The following is a 12911-nucleotide window of genomic DNA, read 5'->3' as shown; positions in this document are numbered from 1 at the left end:
TGGGAGGCCAAGGCAGGCAGATCACGAAGTCAGGAGTTTGAGACCAGCCTGGCCAACATGGAAAAACCCTGCCTCTACTAAAAATACAAAAATATTAGCCAGGCATGGTGGCACAAGCCTGCAATCCCAGCTACTTGGGAGGCTGAGGCAGGTGAATCGCTTGAACCTAGGAGGCAGAGGTTGCAGTGAGACAAGATCCAGGCTGGGTGACAGAGCAAGACTACTCAGTCTCCAAAAAAAAAAAAAAAAAAAAAAAAAGGAAACAATTAAAATATATGAATTGGCTGGGTGCAGTGGTTCATGCTTGTAAGAGGCCCAGACAGGCGGATCACTTGAGCTTAGGGGTTCAAGCCTGGGCAACATGGTGAAACCTCATCTGTACCAAAAAAATACAAAAATCAGCTAGGCATGATGGTGTGTGCCTGTAGTCCCAGCTACTCAGGAGGCTGAGGTGGGAGGATGGCTTGAGCTCTGGATGTGGAAGTTGCAGTGAGCTGGGCAACAGAGTGATACCCTGTCACAAAACAACAACAACAACTACAACAACAAAAACAAAAATGAATTGATATTGTTAAAACTAAATCTTCCTTAAAGTTAAGGTTTATGAGTTTCCAGAAAGATTTCCATTTTTGTAATTTGATATTTGAATGGAAAGAAACCACAGTTAATCTTATTCAGTGTTAGGTACAGTAAGTTCCTCTTCAAAGAGCTGGCTTGTTCAGCTTCCTTGTTCTTTGTTCTCTATTTTCTTTCTTCTTTTTTTTTTTTTGAGACAGAGTCTCACTCTGTCACTCTGTCACCCAGGCTGGAGTGCAGTGACGTGATCTCGGCTCACTGCAAGCTCCGCCTCCCGGGTTCACGCCATTCTCCTGCCTCAGCCTCCCAAGCAGCTGGGACTACAGGTGCCCACCACCACTCCCAGCTAATTTTTTTGTATTTTTAGTAGAGACGGGGTTTCACCGTGTTAGCCAGGATGGTCTCGGTCGATCTCCTGACCTCGTGATCCTCCCGCCTCGGCCTCCCAAAGTGCTGGGATTACAGACGTGAACCACCGCGCCCGGCCTGTTCTTTGTTCTCTATTTTCAAGCCTAACTTCCTCGCTCTTTGTACCTCTTCTTGCTCCTAGTTACAGTAAATAACCTTCCCGCCAGCCTTAATCTGTAACTCACATCTATTTGCTTGATTACTTGCTCTGCAATTGCCCTTCCTGCCGAAACTACCCCTCCAGCCTTTGCTGCTCCCTAACATGCCCGGACATGCCTTGTACTGTAACAAACAGCCTCTCCCTTCCCACCAAGTTAGCCCTATTCAATTTTAAACAGTAGCGAATCGAGTCAGCTTAGATTGTGCAGTTGGACTCCAGCCAATGGGGAAAGGACACAGCTACAGGAGCTGCTGCGTTAGGGATAAAAATCACTGCCCTACCCCACTCAGTGTGCTATCGCCATGGCCAGGAGTGCAAGCAGCACCTTCTGCAGAAGTAAATTTGCCTTACTGAGAAATCTTTTGTTTGAGTGCTGGTTTTCTGTATGACTCCGAGCTCTTATTTCTAACATTCAGTAACAACTGCTAAGCAATAACCTAATTGCCCTTTTCTCTTATCCCCAGTCTCTCACCTGAGGTCCCTTTAAGTAAAAAAATCTGAGGAGAAATAATTACCTGTCAAATATGAGTGACAAATTCAAACTGTAACTGGTAGGCACTGAGTCCTTAACTCAGTGCCAGTTTGGGCCTGGATTGGTTGTTTCAGAAGCTGAAATCTTGTAAGTTTCAGCCTCAAAGATTCCTGGTGTTAGCCTCCTGGTGCTCAGCACAGGATATGTTCTTACCCCAACCAAATAGAAAGAGTAGGCTGAATTAACCTATCCCGTATACACCTCAAACGAGGCCCTGCAACTCCTCTGTATTGTCAATGGGGGGACATGGAGGGGGATTAAAAAAAAAAAAAAAGAAAGGCCAAGCATGATGGCTCATGCCTGTAATCCCAGCATTTTGGGAGGCTGAGGTGGATGGATCACCTGAGGTCAGGAGTTCAAGACCAGCCTGGCCAACGTGGTGAAACCCTGTCTCTACTAAAAATATAAAAATATTAGCTAGGTGTGGTGGCACGTGCCTGTAATCCCAGCTCTTTGGGAGGCTGAGGCAGGAGAATCACTTGAACCTGGAAGGCAGAGGTTGCAGCGAGCCAAGATCGCGCCACTGCACTCCAACCTGGGCGACAGAGCAAGACTCTGTCTCAAAAAAAAAAAAAAAAGAAAGAAAGAAAAAAATGATTGATGAAAAAAGTACACCACTTGCATGAATAATTTTAGATGCAATTTTTGAAGCCTATGTATTTATTAAGTAATTATGACAGATGGAGGAAAAATGACATGTAGTGAGTTAAATTCTTGTCTAAAATTGTTGTTCAAAACGTGTGAAGCACAATTAAATTATTCTGAGGCAAGATTTTTTTAAAAAGCAGGATTTTCTTTTGGTGTGATTAGGCTCTGTTAATTACTCTCTTATTCTATGTTTAGAATGAAAAGGTGGGCGTCATTACCCAGTGCAGCTGGATTGACAATAACAGCCCACCCACAAAAGAAGGGGAGGACTTGTCTTAGACCCTATTAGGATCACAAGGCCCTTGTAAGTATGCTGATCAGACTTCCTTGAACCTTGGAGACATCTCTGAGAAATAAATGTTCTGTCACTCTGAAAACATTCCTGAGGTGGGTCAAGCATGACCTAATCATAACACAATGGATTCCTTTTATGACCAACAGGAGAAAACACTCTATGTTAAAATGAATGCCTTGCACTATCTATGCCTATTTAAATGTGAAAGCCTGGGAAATTCACTACCCGGCATGGATGACTCACCCACTAACGAAAATAGCATGAAATACACGCTGGTAACTGCCAGTGACTTCTTTCCATTCATCTGTAGGGAAGCTCCAAGAGACAGTTTCCTTTTGGGACTTTTTGTCTGTGTATCTGCTTAAAAATTGTTAAAAGAGATTTTCTGGAAATTGTATTTTGCAATTTCCTCCTGTCTTTCTCCTTTTCCTTCTCCTCCTTCTTTTGCTCCTCCTTTCCTCCTCTTTGTTCTCTTCTTTTCCTTCTCCTTGGGCGTTTCCATTTAAATTTAGGTGCAGCATTCGGTGCAATCTAGGACCACTCTTGGTATGGGAATTGAATTTGGGTCACAGGTGGAGGCTTTAGCCTTACGATGATGAAAAGAATATTGTACTAGCATTTAGAAGAACTAGATTGGTTCTGTTTTAAGTATCAGCACTGGAATTGCAACTCAGGTTTTCTGATTTCAAACCCTGTACTCTTTCAAACACACCATTATTTCTTCTGTTCATTTTTGTCCTGAGATCATTATATCATTTGGATATCAAATTTTTTAAATTAATTAATTTTTTGGAGACTGAGTCTCGCTCTGTCACCCAGGCTGGAGTGCAGTGGCATGATCTTGGCTCACTGCAACCTCCACCTCCCAGGTTCAAGCAATTCTCCTGTCTCAGCCTCCCAAGTAGCTGGGACTACAGGCACACGCTACCACACCCAGCTAATTTTTGTATTTTTAGTAGAGATGGGGTTTCACCATATTGATCAGACTGGTCTCAAACTTTTGACCTCACATGATCCACCCACCTCGGCCTCCCAAAGTGCTGGGATTACAGGTGTGAGCCACTGCATCCATGTCTCCATCCATCTGTAATCCTAGATTACTGGATATCAAATTTAATAGGCAACTACTAAATATTGTGGGGTTTCCTACTTGGAGAAAGTAGATTAGGATAACAGGATATACAATTTTCCTGGGATAGGTGGGTCTGGGTTGGGGTATATTCAGAATAGGTATTCCCTGAATCAGTTGTATTACTCAGAAAAGCCTATTTTGGCTTCACAGAAGGAAGGCAAATGTGAAGTCTGGAGGGAAAGAGAAGAAAAAAATATATTAGAATAAACAGAATGACTAGCTGGGAAGGTGTGTGATTTGAATGTCCCTGAAAGAGATATGTTGAAGTCCTAACCTCTGGTACCTACGAATGTGATCTTACTTGGAAATAGGATCTTTGCAGATGTGATCAAGATAAAATGAGGTTGTACTGGAGAAGGGTGGACTCTATTGCAATGATTGGTATTCTTATAAAAAGAAGGAAATTTAGACAGGGAGAAAATGTCATGTGATGATGGAGGCTTGGGGTGATGTGTCTACAAGTTAAGGAACAACAAACAAGGAACTACCCAGGCTGGGCGCAGTGGCTCATGCCTGTAATCCCAGCACTTTAGGAGGCCAAGGTAAGAGGTTAGCTTGAGGTCAAGAGTTGGAGAACAGCCAGGACAACACAGTGAGACCATGTCTCTATAAAAAATAAAAATAAACTAACCGGACGAGGTGGCACACGCCTGCAGTTCTAGCTACTTGAGAGTCTGAGGTGGGAGAATCGCTTGAACCCAGGTTGAGGCTGCAGTGAGCCATGACTGCACCACTGCACTCCAGCCTGAGTGACACAGCATGACCCTGTCTCAAACAACAACAACAACAAAAACAAAACCAAACAATAAACTATCAAAAGCTAGCAACAGGTGAAGGATGGAAGGATCACAGGATCCTCACTTAGAGCCTTCAGGGAGAGCATGGCTTGCTGACACTTTAATTTAAAACTTGTAGCTTCCAGAACTGTAAGACAATGAGTTTCTGTTGTTTTCGGCTACCTAGTTTATGGTACTTAGTTACAGTAGCTCTAGGAAATTAATACAGAGAACTAGAAATGCAAGTTGAAAAAAATCCATGGAATCGGTTGAATGAAGTGACTCAAAACTATGAAAGAATCATGCTGTTTTTATACTTAGATCTCTCAGATTCATTTCTGTATTGACTTGCATTTTGTAATACTACAGGAAGAAAACACCCGGATTAGGGTTCTGAGGTTTTTTGACAGCAGGGAAATCTTCCTTCTCAGTAACTATCAGCAAACATAGGAAGAGAATCTTGTATCTAAGAAAACGGAATATGCAAACATTAATTTTTTTTTTTTTTTTGAGACACAGTCTTGCTCTGTTGCCCAGGCTAGAGTGTGCAGTGGCGCGATCTCGGCTCACTGCAAGCTCTGCCTCCTGGGTTCACGCCATTCTCCTGCCTCAGCCTCCCGAGTAGCTGGGACTACAGGTGCCCGCCACCATGCTGGCTAATTTTTTGTATTTTTAGTAGAGATAGGGTTTCACCGTGTTAGCCAGGATGGTCTTCATATCCTGACCTTGTGATCCACCCATCTCAGCCTCCCAAAGTGCTGGGATTACAGGCATGAGGTCCCCCCACCATGCCCAGCCTAATTTTTTAAAAAATACATATTTTTGAGACAAGGTCTCACTCTGTTGCCCATACTGTAGTGCAGTGGCATGATCATGGCTCACTGCAGCCTTAAACTCCTAAGTTCAAGTGACCTTCTTGTCTCAGCCTCCCAAGTAGCTGGGACTGCAGGCATGTGTCACCACTCAGCTATTTTAAATTTTTAAATTTTTTGTAGAGATGGAATCTCACTATGTTGCCCAGGCTAGGCTTGAACTTCAGGCCCCAAGTGATCCTTCTGCCTCAGTCTCCTAAAGTGCTGGGATTACAGGCATGAGCCACTGAGTTTGTCTAATGCTATTTCTTGACTTCAGTTTTGGCTATTATTTATTGTCATCCCCCTATTGTGGAAAAAGAAGCTTTGACTCTTGTAACCATAATACCTTTGTCTTCTTTCTCTATTCCCAATACTACTATTTAGTTTCCGAACTCATTGTCAGAAGTATAGATCTTTTCTCAATACATTCACGCACACACACATACACACACACACACACACGCAGAGAAATTGGTGAGAAAAAGTGACTTGATAGAATAAGAGTGAAGGACATGAAAAGACATTTCACAAAAAAGAAATACAAATGTTAACACATTTATGAAAAGACGTTAAATCCAATTCATAATTAGATGAATGCAAATTAAACTGAATATACCATTTTTCACTTCTCAGATTAGCAAAATCTAAAAGTTTTACAATGCATTCTTGGCAAAGCTGTAGAGAAACAGGCTCTTTCATACACTGCTGTTGTGATTGCACATGTTATAATAGAATCTCTATGTAGGGCAATTTGGCAATATCCCCCAAATTACAAATGCATTTATTCTGTGACCTGAAACTCCTACTGATGAGCATTTATCCTAGAGATATACATATATAACATCAGGAGTATATAAAATTATTTGTCACATTAAGGAACATTAAAAAGAAAATAGTGGTGGCGCGGTGGTTCATGCCTGTAATCCCAGCACTATGGGAGGCTGAGGTGGGTGGATCAAGAGGTCAGGAGATTGAGACCATCCTGGCTAAAATGGTGAAACCCTGTCTCTACTAAAAATACAAAAAATTAGCCAGGTGTGGTGCTGGCGCCTGTAGTCCCAGCTACTTGGGAGGCTGAGGCAGGAGAATGGCGTGAACCCGGGAGGCGAAGCTTGCAGTGAGCTGAGATCGCACCACTGCACTCGTCTGGGTGAGAGAGTGAGACTCCATCTCAAAAAAACAAACAAACAAACAACAAAGAAAATAGTAAATAATGATGTGTGTGTGGGAGATGGTGGTCAGGATGGATGGAGACATGGATGAAAACAGATATTTTATGTTTTTAAAAACTATATGAATGTACTGCCTATTGTAATTCATACATAATGCATTCGTATGCAGATGAAGAGCTTATCTGTTAAAATAAAAGTTGATAAATGTCAATTAGTCTTCTCTCTCTCTCTCCATACCCATCCATCCATCCATCCATCCCTCCATCCAGTTTGAGACACTGCTGATATTTGTTCTGGATTTCATGTCCTCCTTCCTCCCTCTCCATTCTGGATGACTTGTCTTCTAGTCTTGTTTTATAGTTGTTGTTTTAAAGAGTCTGCCCAGGTACAGTGTCTCATACCTGTAATCCTAGTGCTTTGGGAGTCCAAGGCAGGAGGATCACTTGAGGCCAGGAGTTCAAGTAAAGTCTGAACAACATAGTGAGACCCTGTCTCTACAAAAAAATTTAAAAATTAGCTGTTGTGGGGTGTGCCTATAATCCTAGCTACTCAGGAGGCTGAGGTGAGAAGATTGCTTGATCCCAGGAGTTTGAGGCTGCAGTGAGCTATGATCACACCATTGCATTCCAGACTCCAGCCTGGGTCACGGAGAAAGGTCTCCTAACCATCATTTTCAGAATTTCCATTGTCTCTCCTCTGTGCTAGACTCTCTGTTTATTAAATCCTATCTCTTATTTTCCTTAGTATTCTCCCTTGTTTGGGTAGAGGCTGTGTTCCAGTGCTTATAGAGATTTGGCATGTAAAGAAAAAAGTTTGTATTCTGTCCTCACATTGGATTAATATTTTTTTTGTTAGTAGGCTGCAAATGATTTCTGCTATGAATTCTGAAGTCATTGCTTCATCATTTTCTAGATTTCAGTGTTCCCACTGAAATCTGATGCCAGCCTGATTCCTGATTCTTTGTACTTGATGTGTTTTTTTTACCCTTCTCTGCAAGTTCTAAGGGTCTTTTTGTCCCTGGTATTCTGAAACGTCAATGCAATGACCCTTGGTGTAGTTTCCCTCTCATTTGTAGTCTTGTTTCTAGGGAACTCCTTTTGATCTGGAAATTGGCTTTCCTTAGTTGGAAACAATTGTTGCTGTTACGTCTAGCATCACTTTCTCATGTTAAAACTTAGTTTCCTTTCTCTAGAATTCCTATTACTTGGCTTAAATCCTAAGTTGATCTTTTAATATTTGTTATTTGTTCTGTGTTCATATCTTTGCCTTTTGCTCTACAGTATGGGAGATTTCCATAGCATTATGTTTCAACCTTTCTATTGAAGTATTTCCTTCCACTTCCGTATTTTTAATTTCTAAGAACGTTCTGAATGTTTTTTTTATATACCTTCTGGGAAGAAAAGGATTAGCAGCTGGTTTGTAACTTACTCTACTTGACTTGGAAATGCCCGGAAAAAAAAAAAATAGAAAGGACCAAGTCAAATCTTCTTGCAAACTAGCTAATGGGATAGCATCTACAAGCAGAAAGAGGTCTCATTTCTGGAATGCTTTTACCAGGATGTACCTGGTCTGGCTAGGTTGCTCTTGTGCAATTCTGGAATCCATGCATACATGGAGGCATGGCCCACTTGAAAATGTCAGTGTCTGCTATGTAATTGTCAGAGTATAAAAAGAAAATTTTTGTCAATAAAATAACTCTATTTGTGTAATGGATGGCTTATATATGCTACTTAGGACCTTACATGTTAACTCTGGACTACAGAATGTTAAAAATGGCAAGGAAGGACTGGGGATCTGCAGTGGTCATTTCAGACTTTTCCAGGTTTTGCCTACATGTCATGACCACCTGTATCCTTCGAATAATTAAGTTTTCTGTTGGTTTATTTGGTTGTTTTGAGGCAGAGTCTAGATCTGTTGCCCAGGCTTGAGTTTATGGCACAAACATGGCCCATTACAGCCTCGACCTCCCTGGCCAAGTGACCCTCCCATCTCAGCCTTCTGAGTAGCTGGTACCACAGGCACATGCCACCACACCTGGCTAATTTATTTTTATTTTTTGTAGAGATGAAATTTCACTATATTGCCCAGACTGGTCTTGAACTCCTGGGCTCAAGTGATCCTCCTGCCTGGGCCTCCTAAAGTCCTGGGATTACAGGTATGAACCACTGCACCTGGCCCAATTAGTAAATTTTGATACTGGCTAAGATCTCTGATTCTTATGAGTTCGATTTGATAATCTCATCCTTGGGGTTACCACAGCATCCCATTTCATAGATTCAATGTCTTCTCTTTTCTCTTTGAGGATATCAATTATGGTTTTTATTTTTTATTTAATTTTTATTGTTTTAGAGATGAGCCTTACTCTGTTGTCCAGGTTGGAGTCCAGTGACATGATCATAACTCACTATAGCTTCAAACTCTCAGCCTCAGGCCATCCTCCCATCTCAGCCTGCTGATTAGTTGGGATAACAGGCATAAGCCACTACAGCTACCCTCAATTATGTTTTTAAAGTCATTTTTCACTGGCATTGTCTCTATTTCCATCCAATTCTGTCCCCCTTTGTGTTTGTTGGGATCGCTTTGATGTCAAAAGCTTTTTCCAAGTGTTGACTGATCCTTAGGTGTTCACTTATATTTCAGATTTAGATACTGTGTGGATGAGTGTAGTTTTTAAAAAGGAGATTTCACTATAGGATGATCAGGGAGGGCCATTGGCTATTTTTCAGGAGAGTCCAGGTGCCAATATTGATCTGTATGAATTCCCTGTGGACTGGTCAGTGTTGAAGGTGAGGAAGCCTACACTTTCTGGATTGGGGGCTGTGTAAGTTCTCTGTTGCTACTGTAACAAATGACCAAAAGTGTATTGCTTAACACAGCAGAAATGTATTATCCTACAGTCCTGGAGGTCAGAGGTTGGAAACAAGTCTCACTGGGCTAAAATCAAGGGGTTGCAGGACTATGTTCCTCCCTGGAGGCTCTAGGGAGCATCTGTTTTCTTGCCTTTTCCAGCTAAAGGTTGCTCCACATTTCTTGGCTGTGGTCCCCTTCTATCTTCAAAGACAGCAACGGCCAGTGGAGTCTTTCTCATATCCTGATACTCCTTTCCTCCTTCTGTCACTTATTAGGACCTTTGTGATCACATTGGATGCACTCAGATCATCCAGGGTTTATTAGCAACCTTAATTTCACCTTACCATGTAACATAACACGTTCACAGGTCCTGTGGATTAGGATGTGGACATCCTTGCGGGGCCATTATTCTGTCTACTGAAGGGGTATATTCCTGGTTACTATTATTCTGAAAGACAAGTAGGAGAAGGAGGCTGGGGATGGTACCAAATACGTGGTATGCGGAATATTACTCAGTTTCCCTTCTTCAGCTAGCATCCTCAACTCTGCCTGGTGTCTGAGTTCAGAGTGCAAAGCAATATCTTCAGAGAGTTAATTTTCAGTCTTCTTCAAGGGTAGGGGCAGAGTACTGTCCTAACTTTCTCAGGATGGGAGGACATTTAATGCTGTTTCATTTTCATTTAATTCAAAATACTTCAAAATTTCTCTTAAGATATTCTTTGACTCATTTGTTATTTAGAAGTGTGTGCCTTAACATCCAAATATTTCAGGATTTTTCAGCTACCTTTCTGTTATTTTTTTAAGAGATGGAGTCTTGCTATATTGCCCAGGCTGGGCTTGAATCCTTGGGCTTGAGCAATACTCCCACCTCAGCCTCTAGAATAGCTGGTACTACTATGGTGCATATCACCATACCTAGCTTTATCTTTCCGTTATTAATTTCTAGTTTAATTCCATTGTGGTCTCACAGCATACTCTGTATGTTTTTTATCCTTTTAAGTTTGTTGAGATCTGTTTTATAGCCCAGAATGTGGTCTATATTTGTGAATGTTCCATGTGACCTTGAGAAAATGTGTTTTCTGTTGTTGTTGGGTGATGTTATTTCATACATGTCAGTTAGATCCAGTTGATTGGTGGTGCTGTTCACTTCAGGTATATCTTTACTAATTTTCTGCCTGCTGGATTTGTCAGTTACTGATAAGGGGGTGTCGAAGTCTCCAATTATAATAGAGGTGGATTTGTCTATTTCTCCTTGCAGTGCTATCAGATTTTGCTTCAAGGATATTGATTCTGTTGTTTGGTGCATACACATTGAGGATTATTATGTCTTCTTAAAGAATTGACTCTTCTATTGTTAGGTAATACTCCTCTTTATTCTTGCGGAATTTTCTTATTCTGAAGTCTTTTATCTGAAATTAATAGAGTTACTCTACTTTTCTTTTGGTTAGTGTTAGCATGATATATCTTTCTCTTTTTACTCTTAATCTATGTCTTTATTTTTAAAGTGAGTTTCTTGCACACAACATATAATTGGATCTTGTTTTTTGATCCACTCTGTCTGTCTTTTCATTGGTATATTTAGACGATTCACATTTAAAGTGATTATTGAAATAGTTGGATTAATATCTACCATATTTATAACTGTTTTATACTTGTTGCACTTTGTCTTTTTCTTTGTCTTCCCTCTTTTACTACCTGCTTGGTTTTAATGGAATATTTTATATGATTCCATTTTCTATCCTCTCTTAGCATAATATTACACTTTTACATTTTTTCACTGGTTGCCCTAGAATTTACACTGTACATTTACAACTAATGTAAGTCCACTGTTAATTAATACTATGCCACTTCACAGGTAGTGCAGATGCATTATAACAAAGTATTCCTAGTTCCTTTCTTCCTTCCCTTAAAACATTGCTATCACTCATTTCACTTATCCATACACTATAATCAAATTATTATCAAATTGCTATTATTATTTTGAACAATAATTATTAGATCAATAAGAGTATGAAAACTTAAAGATTTTATCTTTCATTTATTCCTTCTCTGATGGCTTTTTCATTCTTTGTGTGAACCTGAGTTTCTGTCCTAAATAATTTCCCTTGTCTCTGAAAAACTTTAAAAAAAAATTTCATATAAGATGGATCTACAGACATCAAATTCTTTTATTGTTTAGCTGAGACTGTGTTTATTTCTCTTTCCATTTTGAAGGATAATGTTACTGGATACAGAATTTTAGATTATTGGTTTTGTGTTTTCACCATTTTATTTATTTTTAAATTTATATATATATAAATATACATACTTTTTATATATTATATATATTTCTATATAATATATATATTATATATAATATATAATATATATATTTTTATATATTATATATATATTATATAAATATATATATACTTTTTTTTTTTTTGAGATGGAGTCTCGCTCTTTTGCCCAGGCTGGAGTACAGTGGCATGATCTTGGCTCACTACAACCTCCATCTCCCAGGTTCAAGTGATTCTCCTGTCTCAGCCTCTCGAGTAGCTGGGACTACAGGTGTCCACCACCATGCCCGGCTAATTTTTGTATTTTTAGTAGAGACGGGGTTTCATCATATTGGTCAGGATGGTCTCGAACTTCTGACCTCAGATGATCCACCCACCTTGGCCCCCCAAAGTGCTGGGATTACAGCCATGAGCCACCGCACCCATCCATGTTTTTAAAATTGTAAATGGACAAATTATAGTTGTATCAACACTTTAAATATTTCACTCCACTCCTTTCTTTTCTCTTTCTTTCTTTCTTTCTTTCTTTCTTTCTTTCTTTCTTTCTTTCTCTTTCTTTCTTTCTCTTTCTGTCTCTCTCTCTCTCCCTCCCTCTCTTCCTTTCTTTCTTCCTTTCTTCCTTTTTCAGAGTCTCGCTCTGTCACCCAGGATGGAGTGCAGTGGCATGATCTCGGCTGACAGCAACTTCCGCCTCCCAGGTTCAAGGAATTCTCCTGCCTCACCCTCTTGAGTAGCTGGGATTACAAATGTGTGCCACCACGCCCAGCTAATTTTTGTGTTTTTAGTAGAGACAGGCTTTCGCCGTGTTGGCCAGGCTGGTCTCAAACTCCTGACCTCGGGTGATCTGCCCGCCTTGGCCTCCCAAAGTGCTGGGATTACAGACGTGAGCCACCGCACCCAGCCGTGTGGTTTCTCTTTGCTACTCTTCTCCTGCCTTCTCTTCTCCTCTCCTCTCCTCTTCTCTTCTTCTCTCTCTTCTTCAATTTGGAGACAAGGTTTCTTTCTGTTGCCCAGAGTGGAGTGCAGTGATGTAGTCATAGCTCACTACAGCCTTGAACTCTTGTACTTAAGTGATCCAAGCAATCCTCCTGCCTCAACCTCCGGAGTAGATGGAACTACAGGCGCGTGCCACCATACCCGGCCTTGCTTTTGTGGTTTCTGAAAGAAAGTCTAACATAATCTTTATCCTTGTTCCTCTATAGGTAAGGAATTGTTTTCCTTTGGCTTTT

The 12911-nt window shown here is 40.6% G+C and overlaps 1 non-coding gene and 1 pseudogene across 2 annotated transcripts in view; one reads left to right on the top strand and one right to left on the bottom strand.

The window, feature by feature from the left end:
- LOC129041596 (protein RCC2-like) overlaps nt 1-12911 on the bottom strand; it is a 94730-nt pseudogene that overhangs the window by 25859 nt on the left and 55960 nt on the right. The gene's annotated exons all lie outside the window — the stretch shown is intronic.
- Nucleotides 1795-1926, top strand: LOC129041836 (small nucleolar RNA SNORA51). The gene has a single exon (XR_008503970.1). It is a non-coding gene; the product is annotated as a small nucleolar RNA SNORA51 (small nucleolar RNA).

This window comes from Pongo pygmaeus, chromosome 6, assembly GCF_028885625.2.
Source record: "Pongo pygmaeus isolate AG05252 chromosome 6, NHGRI_mPonPyg2-v2.0_pri, whole genome shotgun sequence".
Classification (NCBI taxonomy): Eukaryota; Metazoa; Chordata; class Mammalia; order Primates; family Hominidae; genus Pongo; species Pongo pygmaeus.
The sequence above is the reverse complement of the archived record's forward strand: the minus strand, read 5'-3'. Positions and strand labels throughout refer to the sequence as shown.